The sequence below is a fragment of the Schistocerca gregaria genome, chromosome 1, assembly GCF_023897955.1.
Source record: "Schistocerca gregaria isolate iqSchGreg1 chromosome 1, iqSchGreg1.2, whole genome shotgun sequence".
Taxonomy (NCBI): Eukaryota; Metazoa; Arthropoda; class Insecta; order Orthoptera; family Acrididae; genus Schistocerca; species Schistocerca gregaria.
The window spans coordinates 810,828,984-810,848,899 of record NC_064920.1 but is presented as its reverse complement, the minus strand read 5'-3'; the positions used below and the strand labels follow the sequence as shown (position 1 = coordinate 810,848,899).

Sequence of the window (19,916 nt, the reverse complement as noted above, 5' to 3'; positions counted from 1 at the left end):
AGTCATTGAGACAGTATTGAAATTATCCCCAGCAGAGTTCAAGCCGTCATTATTTGTGCATAGCAAACACACCATCCGTATACGACACAGTTCACTGTGAAAACTGCAGAACCGTCAGCAGGCAAACGTGAACTGTAAAAGCATTCAGATAGTGCTCCTCTTGACGTGCAGAAGACCCTTCCCCACCTCCTCTGTGATCACTGTACATCAGGCTGTCGTGTCCAAGAAACGGCCATACATGGCGCAAGTCGGGGCGCATGAGAAATATGGGGCCCAGCAAACCTGTCACATCCCAGTAGTCCTTCTGTCCGCCATACTTCGCGAACGCTCAGCTCTGAGCAGGGCCTACGGGAAATCAATATGTCAATGAAAAGGTACCCACTAAAAGTCGTAAATTTGTCGAGTGCTATCGACAGCTCGCATGCATTCATTTAAAAGTGCAGTTAGGAATTATTAAACTCGTCTGAAATAGTTACTCACTGCCCCCCCCCCCTCCCTCCACGGGAAACGGATGCTGGCACTTGTAAGACCTGCAGTGTGACGTACGAACCGCGGTCTTTCTCGTAGGCCTCGCGCAAGCCGCAGTGATGTACCGCAACGCACCAATTTCTCGAGGCCCTCGCTCTCGCCTGCCCCAACTCGCTCACTCGTCTCTGTGCAGCGATTGACTACCTTATCCCTTCCAACCCCCTCAGGCCTACACCGCCGTTACGGACACCTCGACCGCCACGCCAATCCGGCCCCTGGCGGCGCACCGCAGGCTTGTCCAGCGCTCCCTCCCTGGCAACGGCGCTGGACTCCAGCTGATGTTGCTGATTGCACTTGCTGCCGCTTACTGGATTTCCGCCGTCCGTACTTCTACCAGCTCAGCCACAGTGGCACTCCTTACAGTCACGCGCTCGTGCCGTTAGTCCTCTCGCGGCTTCAGCACGGCTCTCCGTTCAAAATGATACTCTGGAGCAGGGCAAAGACAGTCGTTCTGTTCGACACGGCACAAGCTCTATGTGGTGCGAACACAAGTAATAAATACCGCTTACAGAATGCGAGTACAGCATTGCTTCTATATGAACAGACCGAATAGAAAAGTTACAAATAACATAAGAACAGGGTAGTGTGGAGGATCAAGCACGTATTTAGTGTTTTCAGATATTGGATGACACGAAAATTTATTCAAGGAAAGCGATGAGTTACTGTACCATGAACGACGATGTTGTTTTCAGACGGAACAGAAGCTCGGATTGGTCAAGGAAGGGGCAGTTATCCAATCACTTCTTCGCCGCAGGTTTGGTGTCCTCTGCACGGTCTCATTCCATATACAGAAAGAGCTCAGTTCGTTTTCGTTCACACAAGACCTCAAAAAATGATAAATTAAGGAACCTGTAAACATTTTTAAAATGGAGATATTGATAAACATTTGCACTGTAGCTGAATAAGAAATTTGTCGCAGCCTATCCCACAGCCCGGTGACTTCGGCGAACCAGATGACTTTCACACAATTTCATTTCTGGATCATAACAGCGACGTCAGCTTTCATCAGTAATGACGTCGGGATGTCGTGCACTCAAGTTAAGTGGTGATGCCACTGGCGTAAATTTCGCCTGTATTCCACATCGTTCAACGATCTTCTCTTGCAGTAACAGCAAAAAGTTGCGATTCAAGGCGCCAAGCGAAACAAATCGCATGAAGAAACAGGGTTTCCTTTAATGTGTACGAACCATAGAAATGCAGTAGACTGCGGAAGAATTTAATCGTTATATGCCAACTGCAACATTTTCGAACATTCGGTAGCGTTTTTCTGCAGATAGTCACAATGCTGGACTGCTTATGCGCCGTACGTCCTTTTAGCAGTGTTGTGCGGACCCTTTCATTTCAGTAGGTATCTATTCGTTAATCTTTATTATCTATGTAAAAATGAAAACAACACGATATTCCTCTGTTCACGTCCCCTTCCCTTTAGTGGTAGCATTCGCTGATCACAGACATAAGTGATGCGGGCTCTACGGTAACTCTTGTGTTGGCCCGTTATTAGAGGATCTTGGCGTGCGTGGCCATGTTTCTTCTTCTGAGAGCGGATGAGGTCGTAAGAGTACTACGGTGGCACAAAAAGCGTGACATGCTGCCCGGCCCATTCCAGGAAAGCTGCGTTACACTTCAGCAGCGTAATACATTGCCAGATTGCTGCCCCCTGAGACACGTGTTTCGACAAAACTTTCCACGGCTTCATTTTATATTCCGCCTAGAGGAGCTATTATGGAGGAAGCCATCCGTAAGCCGAGTTTTTGCCTATATCCTATTGTCATAACTAGCCGTATGTTTCATGTCGCAGCCTTGTATATTCCGTCGTGACCAGCCTGTTAACATCTCGCACATTTCACAGGCCTTTCACGTAACATCATGTAGCGTAGCGAGAGCGTTGTGTATTTTTGATGTCCATCCATCAGAAACGTCCGCCGTAATTCACAAATAAAAAAAAGAAATTTACATTTTTGTTTCCGTTGAGTTATTGATCATCTGTCTGGGACGTTTTGTGTGAGCATATCACGAGGCAAATGGAAATACTGAATTATGTACGCCGCTAATAATACAGTGCGATGTGAATAAATGGGCACGACTTGAGAATTGACATGCATGCATTACTGGCGAATTTCCTATAGATTAATTTTCACCATTTTCTACTTGACATTAACATAGAGTGTTTGACATATTCTGTACCTAGGCAATGACTCCCTCATAAGCAACAACGTTTTCCAGTGCCTTCCTACGAATATTGCTTTAAACAGTCGTTACGTGTAAACTGTATTAAGCTTTCCACAGTTAGTTTCGAATGTGCGCTGGCAGAACGACTCTCGGGAAGCTTCGTTAAGAACTGCAGTTTGTTATGATTTCATCTCCACGGTCATTTCGCACGATGTACATGGATGGAAATGATATGTTGTGTGACTGTTCTTGGTACGTACGCAGTGCATATTTTTTAGTGTTCATCCCTTTACTGCTCAATACCTCTCTTGTAGCATGAAATGGCACTCACAGTTCTCAGCTTCAAATCGTAAGTACTATCACTTATTACGTAATGTTAGAATAACAAACTTATTTGTGAGAAAATTGCAATGCTTTCAAACACGAAAGCGCTTAGGCTTTGTCACATAGATCTCTTAGGCGAAAAAAAATGCGTTATCCAGGATCCAATTGTGTTCCACAGGTCCTTGTGAAATTCTAAAATAAAAATGATGGCCATATTATTCGCTTAGTGACTACCATTTATTCTGCTGGTAGATTAATACTAATTCATAGGATCAAAATCTTTCACAAGGTTGCGTAACAGTTGGAAGTGAAGATTACAGAGCGTATTATCACTACAGATCTTATTTTTTGCACGATTTCAGACCAGGTTTGTGGGATTTTAGGTCTAGATCGTAAGACGGTAGTAAAAGGGAACGATTTTCTAGCAAAACTTTTGTCAGTGGTATAAAGAGGAGAAGGTTAGTGAATACTTAATTAATACTAAAATTTCGACTCTCTTTATCTCTACGTGTTTTTAATTTTTTCTATGGATTTGTACATGATACTTCGAAGTATTCCTGTTATTGTCACTGAGGAATTTTTTTGTGAGTCACCAGTCTTCTGACTGGTTTGAAGCGGCCCGCCATGAATTCCTCTCCCGTCCCAATCTCTTCATCTCAGAGTAGCACTTGCAACCTACGTCATCAATTACTTTCTGGACGTATTCCAATCTCTGTCTTCCTCTACAGTTTTTGATCTCACAGCTCCATCTAGCGCCAGCTAAGTCATTGCCTGATGTCTTAACAGATGTCCTATCATCTTTTCCCTTCTCCTTGTCAGTGTTTTCCACATATTCCTATCCTCTCCGATTCTGGGCAGAACCTCCTCATTCCTTGCCTTATCAGTCCAGCTAAGTTTCAACATTCGTCTGTAGCACCACATCTCAAACGCTTCGATTCTCTTCTGTTCCAGTTTTTCCAGTCCATGTTTCACTACCATATAATGTTGTGGTCCAAATGTTCATTCTCAGAAATTTCTTCTTCAAATTAAGGTCAATTTTTGATAATAGTAAATTTCTCCGGACCAGGAATGCCCTTTTTGCCAGTGCTAGTCTGCTTTTGATGTCCTCCTTGCTCCGTCTGTCACAGGTCATTTTGCTGCCTAGGCAGTAGAATTCCTTAACTTCATCTGCTTCGTGACCATCGATCCTGATGTTAAGCTTCTCACTGTTCTCATTTTTGCTACTTCTCATTACTGTCGTCTTTCTTTCAATCACTCTCAATCCGTGTTCTGTACTCATTAGACTGTTCATTCCATTCAGCACATCCTGTAATTCTCCTTCACTTTCTCTCAGGACAGCAATGTAATCAGGGAATCGTATCATTGATATGCTTTTACCTTGAATTTTAATTCCACTCCTGAACCTTTATTTTATTTCCATCATTGCTTCTTCGATGCAGAGATTGAACAGTTAATCCGAGCACTTCGTTCTTGGTCTTCCACTCTTATTATTTCCACTTGGCTCTTGTAGATATTACATATTACCCGTCTCTACCTATAGCTTAACCCTACTTTTCCCAGAATTTCGAACATCTTGCACCATTTCACACTGCCAAACCCTGTCTCCAGGTCGACAAATCCTATGAACACGTCTTGATTTTTCTGTATGAGCTACGCCTTGACCACCCGTACTGAGGAATAGTGAAGATGAACCGAGTCACTATTTATAACAATGAAAGGTAGTCTGGCATTTCTGTTTGGCAATACGCCTCAAACACTGTCACTTTGCTACACATTTTCAGAGAGTAGTGTTTGTGAATCCACGGTTCGTCTGAAATGAGCCACTGGCGGCTTTAATTCTGAAGCATCATTTTTCCATACGAACGCTTTTTTTTTTCTTTTTCTAGCTCTTTCTTTTTCAGTTATGTTCTCTCGTCCGTTCATAATGAAGCATGTGTATGGAACAGTTTAACTTCTGCTCGTGTGCATCGCTTGCACCTTCCGTCGCCTTCTCTGTCGGCAATATCACACCCTTCTCATTCATATTGTCAGTAACACTAATTACGTTAATAACAAGTTGTCACGGCTTCCCGCGAAGATATTTTCCACAATCAGTTTTCGCGCTCGCACTGCGAGGTCAGAACGTTCGTTACTTTGAACCGCAGCGTAATGAAATGATGAAGTTAGCTCTCGCTCGAGCCGGGTACCGAGTTCGTCTCTCCGAGTAATAACAGCAGAGTACGATTGTGTCAGCGCCGCCTTATGTACAGTGCAATGGACCATTAGGATTTGTATGCGTTTTTGAGTCTTTCAAATCGGCGTCGACGTCGTCGAATTGAAAAGTATCATGACAGAAAACGACACGTTTGTATAGACGCAGATCACTACATCTGTCGCAAGCCTACGCGGAAGTATTTTTGGAAACCACAGTGAAAAGCGCGGCATGGAGAAACGTCCAGTCCCCCAATGAGAACCGCTAATTTCCTGTAAAGATCGTTCTACAGTTGCTACTTTTTTAGATTCCGCGATAACTGCTTATAGGCTGCAACGCACACAGCTACTTCGGTAATTTTCGTTTATTCGTACAATTCCACTTCACGTTACGGTAAGAAAATAACTCCGCAAGATGTGATATCCTAAGCAGCAGACTCGCCACTCCTCCCTCTGATGTGCCTAAATGGCACTGAAATTTGTTTATGAGCTTCTTACGCTGTGGTTCGCGATTAATTTCATCGCAGGACATGGCTCCATCAGCGTGGACGTAAATATTCATGAGTGAGCGAGTTGAGCGGCCGCTGTGTGAGTTTCCGTGTTTGCGCGCCGGCATTCCGGACACTGTTGCGCCTCGCCTCGGGTATGAAAATGGTGTCCCCGCGGGCAGAGCGGTAGGCCCGCGAGCCGCCTCCCCCGTGTGTCGACAATAAAATCAATAGGAACGCGAGCCGAGCCGAGCCGTCTCCAGCGGCTGCTGCTCCCCACTCCCTCGCGCGGAGGCCTCATGTCGTGTTAAGTCGTGATCAATGCGCGGCCCACCTTGCGCGCAAAATAAACAACTTTCCTCGCAGCTCCTGTTCCTTTTATTCCTTCACCCTCTGCCTCTGCTTCCGCTAGCTGTGCTGTTTACCAGTAACATTCTCAGTGGCACTCACTGCATTCTTCTACATCTACATACATACTCCGCAATCCACCATACGGTGCGTGGCGGAGGGTACCTCGTACCACAACTAGCATCTTCTCTCCCTGTTCCACTCCCAACGAGGAAAAAATGACTGCCTATATGCCTCTGAACGGGCCCAAATCTCTCTTATCTTATCTTTGTGGTCTTTCCTCGAAATGTAAGTTGGCGGCAGTAAAATTGTACTGCAGTCAGCCTCAAATGCTGGTTCTCTAAATTTCCTCAGTGGGGATTCACGAAGAGAACGCCTCCTTTCCTCAAGAGGCTCCTACCCGAGTTCCTGAAGCATTTCCGTAACACTCGCGTGATGATCAAACCTACCAGTAACAAACCTAGCAGCCCGCCTCTGAATTGCTTCTACGTCCTCCCTCAATCCGACCTGATAGGAATCCCAAACGCTCGAGCAGTACTCAAGAATAGGTCGTATTAGTGTTTTATAAGCGGTCTCCTTTACAGATGAACCACATCTTCCCAAAATCCTACCAATGAACAGAAGACGACTATCCGCCTTCCCCACAACTGCCATTACATGCTTGTCCCACTTCATATCGCTCTGCAATGTTACGCCCAAATATTTAATCGACGTGACTGTGTCAAGCGCTACACTACTAATGGTGTATTCAAACATTACAGGATTATTTTTCCTTTTCATCTGTATTAATTTACATTTATTTACATTTAGAGTTAGCTGCCATTCTTTACACCAATCACAAATCCTGTCCAAGTTATCTTGTATCCTCCTACAGTCACTCAACGACGACATCTTCTCGTACACGACAGAAGCATCATCAGCAAACAGGCGCACATTGCTATCCACCCTATCCAAAAGATCATTTACCTCACTTCCCTGGGGCACTCCAGATGATACCCTCACCTCTGATGAACACTCACCATCGAGGACAACTCTAGTCTAACGCATGACGATGCACCACGTAATATTCTAAGTGAACGATCTCTACCACAATCTTTATTTATGTTTAAAAAATCTCTGTACATTACGCGCAGTGCACGTAGTCTGATAAGTACCGCAGCTTTTCTTCCAGATTACATACACGCGTCGACATTTAGTTAGGAGTGATCTCTGCTTCTAATATTCCTTGTTACGAGCCGATAGTGAGACTTACCGCAGAAGTGAAGCATTGGAGCGTAGTGATACCATATCAGCAATCGAAAGGAGCTCTGTTGAAGTCCTTGCCGGATCAGCTTTGCCTTGCTTTTCATAAATAACCCATGGAGAAAAGGGGATGGTTCCCAATTCAAGGTCACACCCAATTTTTTCATCTGACTTGGCGAACAGAGCCACTGCAGTTGTCGACGAAACATTATTTCTTTTTACTCGTGTTTCTCGTCATACACTGATCGGTAGCCTGACACACAATTCTTACGAAATTAACAAAACATTCTCATTCTCTATATCCATCATAGCTACACACTTATTTAATGTGTGTCACGAAGATTGCTAACCTGTTGCACACAACTAAAACGTGTCGGTTGACAAATTGTTTTGTGAACTCGCGTTCCAGTTTGTTAGCGGTTTCTGAAGTGAAAGGTTCCTGAGTTGTCTGGTGGTGGTAGCACTTCGTTATTGTTTTCTACTGGCTGCAGTGACAAAGAAATTTAAAACACTATAATCACTGAGCTACAACGTTTGCAGGATGATTACTGGAATCGCATTTGGTTCGGGGCTTTAATCAACGTCTGACCTTACTGACTGAAGTTTCCCGCTGTTCTCTACATCTCCTAAGGCGAATGTGGCTGTAGTTGCTAGAAAATCGGCATGAGTGTTTTCTTCACCATCTTAACCAATCCTAACCTGTACTCTGTATGTCTAATAATCATATCTGTAGTCTCAGGTTACTTGGTGCTACACAGTGACGGGCGCTTTCCAGAACCACTGACTATGAGCGGTGAAGCGATCGACAGAGACATGCTTGCAAATAGTGGAGATTTACTTTGAATTTACCTCACTGGCAATACCTTTTAAGGAATTTGGGCAATATTTTTAGGCCCAAAACGTGTAAGTTTTTAAAACTTTTGATTGAATTCGTCGAAATTGAAATTACCGAGAACATTTACGATTTGCAGAGTCAGTGCTATGGCGATTACGTGTGACAAGACATTAGGCCAGATTGAGATTCGGATCTGAACTTCTTCCTTCCCTAGCAGTGTGCTACCGGTTATGAAATGGAACGTCCTCCAGAGATGCTAAAGATTTGAAGTTGGTCCTAAAGATTTGAAGTTGGTCCTTGAAGCGTGCCATGATCACGTGATTGGTAGCGCCCTTTTGTCGAAAGACAGCGGTCCCGGTTCGAATCCCGGTGCAGTACACAGTTTTAACGTGTCTCATACACTCGTCAGAAACAATGCATGAAGAGTATTATACTGTAACGTATAGGCTATTATTTGAAGTGACCACATTGCCTGGCTGCCATTTCGTACACACGTATTCAATTAACACGTTAACCACGTTAGGATCCGCCTCCTTACGGTAGCAGCTGTGCACCACTGACGTCATTCAAATGTTTGGGAAATCTTATGGGACTTAACTGCTAAGGTCATCAGTCCCTAAGCTTACACACTACTTAATCTAAATTATTCTAAGGACAAACACACACACCCATGCCCGAGGGAGGATTCGAACCTCCGCCGGGACCAGCCACACAGCCCATGAATGCAGCGCCCTAAGACCGCTCGGCTAATCCCGCGCGGCTACTGACGTCTATCATGACTCGTTGCTATAGTCCTTAAACATCTCGCGGCTTCTACTCAATTGGAAGATGCCACCCTTGGAGAAATAAGTGCCGCTGTTTCGTAGTAGTTCGGAGACCAACTGTTTTGGTGTGGGACGAAATTTGTCCGATTGCTCTGTGAGCTAAGCGCGCACACGTGCAGGGGGATCCCGGCTTCTGGTAGGTTGGCGATTAGCACTGGGCACGCGGTGCCCGGTCACATCTGGCGTCCACCTCGCACGCTTTTCGTGACGCCTCCCCCTCCTCCTCGTTACACCGTGCGGTTACGCCTCTGCTCGACATGTTTCACGTTGTAGTCACGATTTGTGAACACTGCCGACTCGTGATATGTCGATCGTAAGTGCTGACTGCGTCTGAAAGCTGACAAGTATTCCTTGCACAACGGGATTGCTGAGGTCTTTTCCAGAAATTCAGATATGTCACATCACCGACTCTTATTGCGAGTTTTCAATCCGTTGAGTGCTACTCGTCTGCTAACGTGATCTTCACTTTTCGTATAGGACCGAGATAAACCATTGTCAAGTACAAGGCGCCAAAATATAAAAAAAAATCGCCAGGTGCGGGTAGGACTTGTACTGTGAGGGTTCCGTACAAATTTAATTATGTAATAGACAGTTCATCCATTACGGGAATCGAGAATTTCGATGATGATTTTTGCCTGTTACGACATTGATACAGGCAAGATATCGGTCCTGGGAATTGCAAGACCTTCGAGAATGTTTTAATTTTAAGTCTGAAGTCGGATAACATATGACAAAACAAATACGTTTTTCGTGTGTAATAATTAAAAATAAACAATTTTTTGGTGTTGTCAAACCTTGATTCTCGCCAAAATTCATGATTCTAGCTCCAGTAGCCTGTATGTCTAAAAATAAGCGAGTTTTCAAGTATCAAAATGTGTGACATAAGTGACCGTATCTTTTGATTGCATCGTTTTGGAAGCTTCAATTTTTTACACCGCCAAGGGACCATGGATCTTAGTATGTGACTAGAATTTCAACGTGGTACATCGACCTGAAGCTGAAAAAAGGGTTTTTAACAGTCGGACAGGTAAACAGGCACAGAGACATACAGACAACAAAGTGATCCTATTACCGTTCCGTTTTTACCGATTCAGGTACGGATCCGTAAAAAGGAGGTTACCGTAGAAATGTGTAAGGTAACGATGAAAGATGTCTGAACTGAATAGCCTATGAAAATAACGCACGAATATGGAACATTCACATAGTTTAAAATGTAGTCTTCTACGGCAGAGCCGGCCGGTGTGGCCGAGCGGTTCTAGGCCCTTCAGTCTGCGGTTGCAGCTTCGAATCCTGTCTCGGGCATGGATGTGTGTGATGCCCTTAGGTTAGTTAGGTTTGAGTATTTCTAAGTTCTGGGGGACTTATGACCTCAGATATTAAGTCCCGTAGTGCTCAGAGACATTTCCTACGGCAGATTTTTCGATTAGCTAATCGCTCTATTAAAGAGGGTCTTTCAACTCGGGCATGATTTAAAGACCTTGGATAAGTCGCACACCAGCTGCTATTGAGCTGTAGATTTTGAGGGACTCTCTTCCGTATCTAGCCGGCCGGGCTGGCCAAGCGGTTAAAGGCGCTACAGTCTGGAACCGCGCTACCGCTACGGTCGCAGGTTCGAATCCTGCCTCGGGCATGGATGTGTGTGATGTCCTTAGGTTAGTTAGGTTTAAGTAGTTCTAAGTTCTAGGGGACTGATGACCTTAGAAGTTAAGTCCCATAGTGCTCAGAGCCATTTGAACCATTTTTCTTCCGTATCTTGTGAAACTAAGTCTGTTGGCACAATGCAGCTGCTTCTACAAGAAATGCTGCAGAACAGAATAGAATTAAGCAGAAAGACATTAAACTCATATTTAAATTACAGTCCGAAAATTTTTTTCTTGTCTTTAAATGCAAGAATTACCAAGATTTATTTTAATGAATGTCTATTTCCATGAGCTTTAGGATTCCATTAAAAATTATTCCTTTTATTTCGAAAGAGCGCGATGCCAACTGCAAGATATCGCTCACTGTTAACTTTGATTCGATATTATTGTGTTCCTGCATTACTCGTCACCGTTTCCTTTTTTTTACGACTTCTGTTTTCCCTCTTCCCTGGATGTACCATACAGATTCTATCATAATTAATAGCGAAAACTGAGGTGCCTGAAGATACATGATAACGCAAGCGAATACGACATAAAAGTTTTCTGGGTATGGTGTCGTCTAACTCTGACCGCGGAAGCTACGCAGTTATACAAGCGAAGGCGTTCTAGTAAACACGTAAAAACGAGCCTTTCATTTGATAATTCCGAATGATTTGTTCGAGACGACACTCACAACAATATGAAATAGTGTGCTAGTTAGTACAAATGTGTTTCACATGTAAACTTATCAATTAAGTCCGATTTAATTGGACGCAAATTTTACTCACTGCATTACGTTAACAACAAATACAAAACTGTTTCAGCTCGTTACACGGTACAGTTTAATGCACACTCGTACTTGTTAAGAGGAGGTGTTTCACCTATCGTATTCGCATTTCAACGCAGTATTACACTCCTTTCCGCAGTGAGTTAAGATTTCTTTCAAAGATCCCCAGATCATCTCGACAATTCGCAGCTTCAGTTCTTCACACATATTAACACTTCACTTTTGAGATGACCGCAGACAGAAAAAGCGAGGAATGAGGCCAGGTAATCCTGAACGCCAAAGTACAGGCTCTGCTCGACAAGTCCACGTCGGACCATACTGACATGTTACACTTCAAATACATGTGCACTAAGAAGGACAATTCTCATAATAAAGTCAATGGCAGCTCGTTTCACACACTTGCAGTTACGAGTATCTCGAAAATGCCTCGTGTCTACTGAAACTTTATTGCTTCCATTATTGTACACTTTCACGTGTGTCAGCTGGGTGCAAGCCAGCAGTTTAATGAGAAAATATAATTTATAATAGTCGATCTATATTGTAGCGCGCGTTACAATCCACCAATTGGATGTTGTGGAAGAGGTGGTTCTGCAGCAGGCGGGTCAGGTTTGAGCCGCGCGCGGTATTGCGAATTAACGGCAATCCGCGAAGAGCGACGCGTCAGCAAATTGGCGCATTAGGACGCGGCTGCGCGTCGTCTTGCGCGAGCCGGCTCGCGCCAGGAAATTGACAGATAGCTGGCGAACGCCTCGCGAGCTGCGAGAAAACCGCGATAATTCCAATACTGCCCCGCGCGCCGCGCTCATTAGCGCGGCAGGGAGGAAATTGTTCCAGATTGCAGCCACCGGAGCCTTGATTTCCGCCCCATCGCCGATGGCACCGTTACCGTGGCGGTGGCGGCCATTGTTTCGCGCTGCTCATCCCACAGTGTGTGACACGTGCATCAACCTGCTGCCTCTCTCTCTGTCTCTCTCTTTGTGTGTGTAGTGACGGAGGCGAAGGGGATGGGACGGGGCGTTCGTATCCGTGTCTCATGTGTTTCCTTCTAGCTGTAACACCTCTCTGCACCGAAAAGAATGTGATGTATCTATTTTCATTCTGTGGTATTCGGCAAGACAGGATCTTTATTCAGAATTCAGCTTAGCCTTGCTTGCTGTTACAGAGCTCAATGGGGTGGTTGTTTGGACTCTGAACTCGTATTTTGGTAGAAGCAAATTTCAAATGTGTCTCGGGCCATGCTGATTCAGGTTTTCTATGGCTCCCCCAAATCAGCACTTTATCAAGGAGTGTATCTATTGAGCATGTAAAGCAGACCATATTTTTAGCTGTTGTAATTACGGAGAAATTATAAAATGGTTCAAATAGCTATGAGCACTTTGGGACTTAATTTCTGAGGTCATCAGTCCCCTAGAACTTAGAACTACTTAAACATAAGGACACCACATACATCCATGCCCGAGGCAGGATTCGCACCTGCGACCGTAGCGGTCGCGCGGTTCCAGACTGTAGCGCCTAGAACCGCTCGGTCACACCGACCGGCCGAGAAATTATAAAACAACGCTGCGCTGTTTCTGCCCGCTACGTTGTTGTTATTAATATCTCAAGAGTGTCAGTGAGCTTACAGCCTGCGAGGCTGACAACGTGACGTTTACAACCGCAACTATATGTCAAATCTGTGAGTGAACATTTTGTACGTAAACCATACTACAAATCTTCAGCTTTGTTCATCATAATATATCGTAGGAAAAAAAATGCAACACCTTCAAGGTCAAGGCCACTTTACTGACAAGAGAGGTGACAGTTAGTTCATTATTATAGAAGTACATTATAACAAATTTAGATCAAATTATTCAACAAGTCACAGTAAAGGGCGGCCAAACAGTCGCATTACTAAGAGCTGTACCTCCATGGTGACAACGCAGGTGTGTATTCTCGCCATGTAAACTATTACAAAGGGATGATGCGGTAGGTTGTGACAAACAAATTGCGCCCTTTATTGCAATCCGGCAATTTTCCTTGCAGGCCCTGGAAGACGAGTAAGTTTCCACTTCATCACGTCCGATATGTATTTAATTGGCGAGATATATGGTGGCGTTTCTGGCCAGAGCAGTCGTTATATATCATGAACAGCAAGTTGCGTCGCAGCAGCTGTATGTAAACGTGCATTGTCCAGCTGATAAAGCAAATGTCGTAGGAATGGCAGCAGCACGGGGATAATAGCCTGTGCAATATATCGGACGCTGACTACTTTTCACTGCAGAAGCACCAAATGTGACAGCGAGTTGCAACTGATGGCCCCCCACACCGTGAAGCCTGGGATAGGATTTGTGTGTGGTGGGCGAATGCACTCTGGAATAGGCAGCTCACCAGGCCTGCGACCTACAAGTGTACGTCCATCGATCGCATATACCTCCTCCCCGTCACTGAAGACGTCACAGCGCCACTCCACCCTCTACTGAACTCTTTCACGACACCAGGGTAGCCACGCTCGGCAGTGTCTGTGGTAGCCTGGCCAGAGACACAATCTGATCTTAATCTTGCTGCAATTGACGGTTCCCAATGGTCCCTGATGACACAGCAGTGCAAGCTGAGACCGGGTTTCGTAACGCCCAGAACCTGGTCTACAAGTGTGGGAATGTTCCACAGACCACTGCTGAAAGCAGTAACACATCATCGATACATTGTCCATGTGCAATAGTCCGTCAAAACGTCCAACCAGTTTCCCGTAGGCCCACAGTGCGACCGCTTTCAAGTGGCTAAAGATGTTCAACAGGAGTACGTACTCGTTGCTGGGCCTGGTTGTGCCGTCGGATGATTTTTACAAACACTGTTCACCTCGTAAATTCAGCACAGTTACTGCCTGCAGAGTCACAACAGAAGGCGCACGGACAGGGCCCCTGAGCGCCATCTGATCGCCAATGGCCGTGACAAATAATCACGAACACCACAATCCCTGAGTGTGTACATATTGTACAGTGGTGCCACTTATGCATATACAACGTGAAAAATAAAACTGAACTGGAAAACATTTCATGTGCCTTAAGACAGGCTACCCAGTTTACATCATACGGAAGCGGGGCAGATGGTTCCTGGTTGGTTTGCATATATTAAACTTGATGAAATTTTTTCCAGGCCAGTTTTGCCTTGCGCCCCTGTATTATGTCTCAATATATTAGCTCTGTCAGGACTTCAGGTTATCATAATCCTGCATAAACAGAAGCTCTAGATTGCGAAAAATGTTCGACTACTTTAAAAAGTTATAATCTGAAAGTAAACTTCATTTTCTGGGTTAAGTGAAGTGGTTGACGAGGTTACTTTTTGATAGCTCGTGTCGGTGGTTATTTCCCAAGTTTAGTTTAAGCACAGACAGCGTTGTCAGTGTACGTTCACTTTCATGTATCACACATAACATATTTAATCCGTTTTGAACGAGCCATTTTCTTGCATCGGGCTATTCAAAAAGTTGTTGCACCAACACGATCTGCCTTATTTCAATGACTTTTCAACCAGCCTTCATGAGTCAAGAGTATTGTTTTTAGATATTCTCGGCTACAAGTAATTACTTTAGTGAAGAAATAGATTGCACTAACGTGTCATCGAAGTGCATTTCGCAACGAAAAATGTCCCTTTTACCCTCCTCCTCCTCATCATCGGTAACATCAGAGTTCACCTAGAATGGGGAGATTGATTAGTCTCTTCTCTATAAACTCATAATCATCTACATCATAAAACCATGATAAAACCATAATCACCTTCATCATCAACCTGATCAAAACATTTTTCGGAAATAATGTAGAAGCTAATTTCCAAGTGGATAGCAGTTTTAAAAATGACCAATACAGTAGACGGGGTAGGCAGGAAACAGCCAAAGTAGATCAGTGTTCTTCTTAGTGACACTTTCGCGAACGCGATATGGCACGCTAGTGTCCAAAATTATGTATGCCTTATTACACATAATCGACACAATACTTGCATTGTTTGCCGGCCGTTGTGGCCGAGCGGTCCTAGGCACTTAAGTCTGGAACCGCGCTGCTGCTACGGTCGCAGGTTCGAATCCTGCCTCGGGCATGGATGTGTGTGATGTCCTTGGGTTGGTTAGGTTTAAGTAGTTCTAAGTTCTAGGGGGCGGATGACCTCAGGTGTTAAGTACCATAGTGCTCGGAGCCATTTGAACTTGCATTGTAAGGAGCACATAAATAATCCAAAGAACATTACATATCGCTACTTCGACAGATGACCAGTTATTAGGAGGCACCTGAATCTACACAGTATGTACACTGCTGGAAATTGAAAGAAGAACACCGTGAATTCATTGTCACAGGAAGGCGAAACTTTATTGACACGTTCCTGGGGTCAGATACATCACATGATCACACTGACAGAACCACAGGCACATAGACACTGGCAACAGAGCATGCACAATGTCGGCACTAGTACAGTGTATATCCACCTTTCGCAGCAATGCAGGCTGCTATTCTCCCATGGAGACTATCGTAGAGATGCTGGAAGTAGTCCTGCGGAACGGCTTGCCATGCCATTTCCACCTGGCGCCTCAGTTGGACCAGCGTTCGAGATGGACGTGCAGACCGCGTGAGACGACGCTTCATCCAGTCCCAAACATACTCAATGGGGGACAGATCCGGAGATCTTGCTGGCCAGGGTAGTTGACTTACACCTTCTAGAGCACGTTGGGTGGCACGGGATACATGCGGACGTGCATTGTCCTGTTGGAACAGCAAGTTCCCTTGCCGGTCTAGGAATGGTAGAACGATGGGTTCGATGACGGTTTGGATGTACCGTGCACTATTCAGTGTCCCCTCGACGATCACCAGAGGTGTACGGCCAGTGTAGGAGATCGCTCCCCACACCATGATGCCGGGTGTTGGCCCTGTGTGCCTCGGTCGTATGCAGTCCTGATTGTGGCGCTCACCTGCACGGCGCCAAACACGCATACGACCATCATTGGCACCAAGGCAGAAGCGACTCTCATCGCTGAAGACGACACGTCTCCATTCGTCCCTCCATTCACGCCTGTCGCGACACCACTGGAGGCGGGCTGCACGATGTTGGGGCGTGAGCGGAAGACGGCCTAACGGTGTGCGGGACCGTAGCCCAGCTTCATGGAGACGGTTGCGAATGGTCCTCGCCGATACCCCAAGAGCAACAGTGTCCCTGATTTGCTGGGAAGAGGCGGTGCGGTCCCCTACGGCACTGCATAGGATCCTACGGTCTTGGCGTGCAACCGTGCGTCGCTGCGGTCCGGTCCCAGGTCGACGGGCACGTGCACCTTCCGCCGAACACTGGCGACAACATCGATGTACTGTGGAGACCTCACGCCCCACGTGTTGAGCAATTCGGCGGTACGTCCACCCGGCCTCCCGCATGCCCACTATACGCCCTCGCTCAAAGTCCGTCAACTGCACATATGGTTCACGTCCACGCTGTCGTGGCATGCTACCAGTGTTAAAGACTGCGATGGAGCTCCGTATGCCACGGCAAACTGGCTGACACTGACGGCGGCGGTGCACAAATGCTGCACAGCTAGCGCCATTCGACGGCCAACACCGCGGTTCCTGGAGTGTCCGCTGTGCCGTGCGTGTGATCATTGCTTGTACAGCCCTCTCGCAGTGTCCGGAGCAAGTATGGTGGGTCTGACACACCGGTGTCAATGTGTTCTTTTTTCCATTTCCAGGAGTGTATGTGATGGTCACACGATTGTTACTCAACTTCCGGGGTATACTACATTGTGCTACCATTCACTGTTTCTGATCACTTTTCTCATTTACGTTCCGCATATGTAGTGAATAAAACACATATTTTTTTGAATTTTAGTTTAAAGTTTGCAAAATTATTGCGAGCAGCTTCAGTCGATAACAAGTTGTAACGACAGATTTTTTGAATGTGCAATTACTCTGCTGATAGTTGATACATAAAGTCTATGCTACATAAGATAAACCGACAACTAAAAACATCAGAGATGTGTCGCAAACCGAGCAATAAGAGTGGCCCGCTTGAGTGCACAGGGGGTTTTCACGGGACGTAGACAGCGGGAAACTGAGAATCCCAGCGCCGGCTTCTAGTTCAGCCCTCCACGAGGTTCAAGTGACGAGCAAAAAGGGAGGGTGGGAAACGGCGCGTGGAACATTCATTACCGACCTACAGCTGCTTACAGAGCTCCCCTTGTTCTTTCACTGCCTGCTCCCCTCCCTTCCCCCCGCCTTTCCTTCCTTATTCGCCTCGCTTGTTTTCCCTGGATTGCATTCGTCCTCGCCGTGCTTTCAAAGAAGGGTTTTGTCTTCGCCTTTCCCTAAAATTACGCGACTGACAGGGGTTGGAGTTATTTATTGAAAGTCGAGTCGCTGTGAGGGGACGAATCCGCACCTCAAGCGTAAATTTTTAAGCAGTTTTAAAATTCTGCTCGACTTGTCAACGGAAGGCGTATCGTTTGTTATTTGTGGCCACTCCATTCGTTTGGTCTGAAAGACGAATACAGTTGTACGAAACGAAATAAGTACTAAATAATCACGTCATCAGTTCCAGAAGAGCAAACTGAACTTTCTTTTCCCCTCCTGCCTTGTAGGGTTCGCACCTGATTAGTTTTTGCTCCCCGTGGCTCTTCTCTCTTTGGGCAAGGACTTTTCTTGAAGCTGCTGACGTCACCTTAAGTGACTGTGCGTGTGGTTAATCTTAAAAAATAAGCTGAGCCTAGTGAAAGCAGTAGATGGAAATATTCACAAAGAATTAAGTAAAACGTCTGAATATCCTCTGCCTGAGGCTTAATTTCCGATTTCTCATTATGGTAGATAGGCTTCGTGTCAAGTACGTAGTCGCATTGATTTATCACACCAGTTACTGTTCATCTCACCAGAAAGAACTCGAGGAGATAAACTGAAAGCCGTGAATTATCGAGCGATATGCGTTTAGACCGGCGTATGCGAACCGCGAGAGACATGTAAACCACCGCTGAGGAAAGTCTTCACCCCTCGTATGCTAGTCACATAGATATCGCAAATTTATAAGATTTTACATAAATTAAATAACCCCAGTTTCACTGTGTATATGAAAATTAAGGTGCTGTGCGACGTGTCTTGTTTCGTTACGCTATAGACACTAAGGAGCGGTTTTGAAATAGACTGAGGACGTAGGTGCACAGTACTGTGACCACGAAATGTGTGTTGTTACGTCTGACATATTTCTTTGTGTCACAGTAATATTAGCCAAGTACCTCTGCACATCTGCTACCGTTTAGCCTGACATATTTTTGTGGTTTTGCAGGTGAGTTGCAGTCCTTAAAGCAGCCGGTGAGCTTCTCTGTTAGCTAGAGGTAAGTACTATTATGTCCTTTTTCTGCCTCCGTTACTTTTTTATATATTTATGGACGTTCCCGTTACCTTCGTTGCCGAGATCTCACTCGCATCTGTAGTCCGCAAGTGATTTTTGAAACCAATACGCAATTTTATAGATTGTGACGATACAGGGAGCAGTTGTTTTCAGTCATCGGCAAAGAGAACGATGAACTTGTAGCAAAAGAAGATAATCTTTTATTACACTGAGGCCACAAACGCTATACTAGTCTGATGTTTGATCACTATTCAGGGACATTTACGGCTAGGTCTTCCCAGTTTTCGTACTACGTAAAGATACTTCTAGGATGATTATTCCAGCCACGCCGCGTCTAATTAGTTTGTACAGCCTTGTGCAAGCCACCTGACGGTGTGTGGCGGAGGGTACCTTGAGAACCTCTATCGGTTCTCCCTTCTATTCCAGTCTCGTATTGTTCGTGGAAAGAAGGATCGACGGTATGCCTCTGTGTGGGCTCTAATCTCTCTGATTTTATCCCCATGGTCTCTTCGCGAGATGTACGTAGGAGGGAGCAATATACTGCTTGACTCCTCGGTGAAGGTATGTTCTCGAAACTTCAACAAAAGCCCGTGCCGAGCTACTGAGCGTCTCTCCTGCAGAGTCTTCCACTGTAGCTTATCTATCATCTCCGTAATGCGTTAGCGATTACTAAATGATCCTGTAACGAGACACGCTGTTCTCCGTTGGATCTTCTCTCTCTCTTCTATCAACCCTACCTGGTACGGATCCAACACTGCTCAGCAGTATTGAAGCAGTGGGCGAACAAGCGTACTGTAACCTACTTCCTTTGTTTTCGGATTGCATTTCTTTAAGATTCTTACAATGAATCTCAGTCTGGCATCTGCTTTATCGACGATCAACTATATATGATCATTCCATTTTAAATCACTCCTAATGCGTACTCCCAGATAATTTATGGAATAAACTGCTTCCAGTTGCTGACCTGCTATATTGTAGCTAAATGATAAGGGATCTTTCTTTCTATGTATTCGCAGCACATTACACTTGTCTACATTGAGATTCATTGCCATTCCCTGCCCCATCTATGCGTACTGCATATTAAACCGTGAAGAAAAAAAAAAAAAAGGTACCGATCAATTCAGGGACATTAATGGCCAATATACTGCTCCTCCATAATATTTAGTCCCATGAACGTCAGATGGTCTGTAACATTAGTTGTTACGAGATGTTTAACGAGCT

At 45.2% G+C, this 19,916-nt stretch overlaps 1 protein-coding gene across 5 annotated transcripts in view; it reads left to right on the top strand.

The window, feature by feature from the left end:
- Positions 1–19,916, top strand: part of LOC126270800 (TOX high mobility group box family member 4-like) — a 451,035-nt gene that overhangs the window by 219,072 nt on the left and 212,047 nt on the right. For 2 of the 5 annotated variants that reach the window (XM_049974101.1, XM_049974100.1), the window contains exon 2: positions 18,630–18,678. The exons of the other annotated variants lie outside the window; for them this stretch is intronic. The gene's annotated coding sequence lies outside the window, so the exon portion shown is untranslated. The remainder of the gene's footprint in view (positions 1–18,629; positions 18,679–19,916) is intronic. 5 annotated transcript variants of the gene reach the window in all.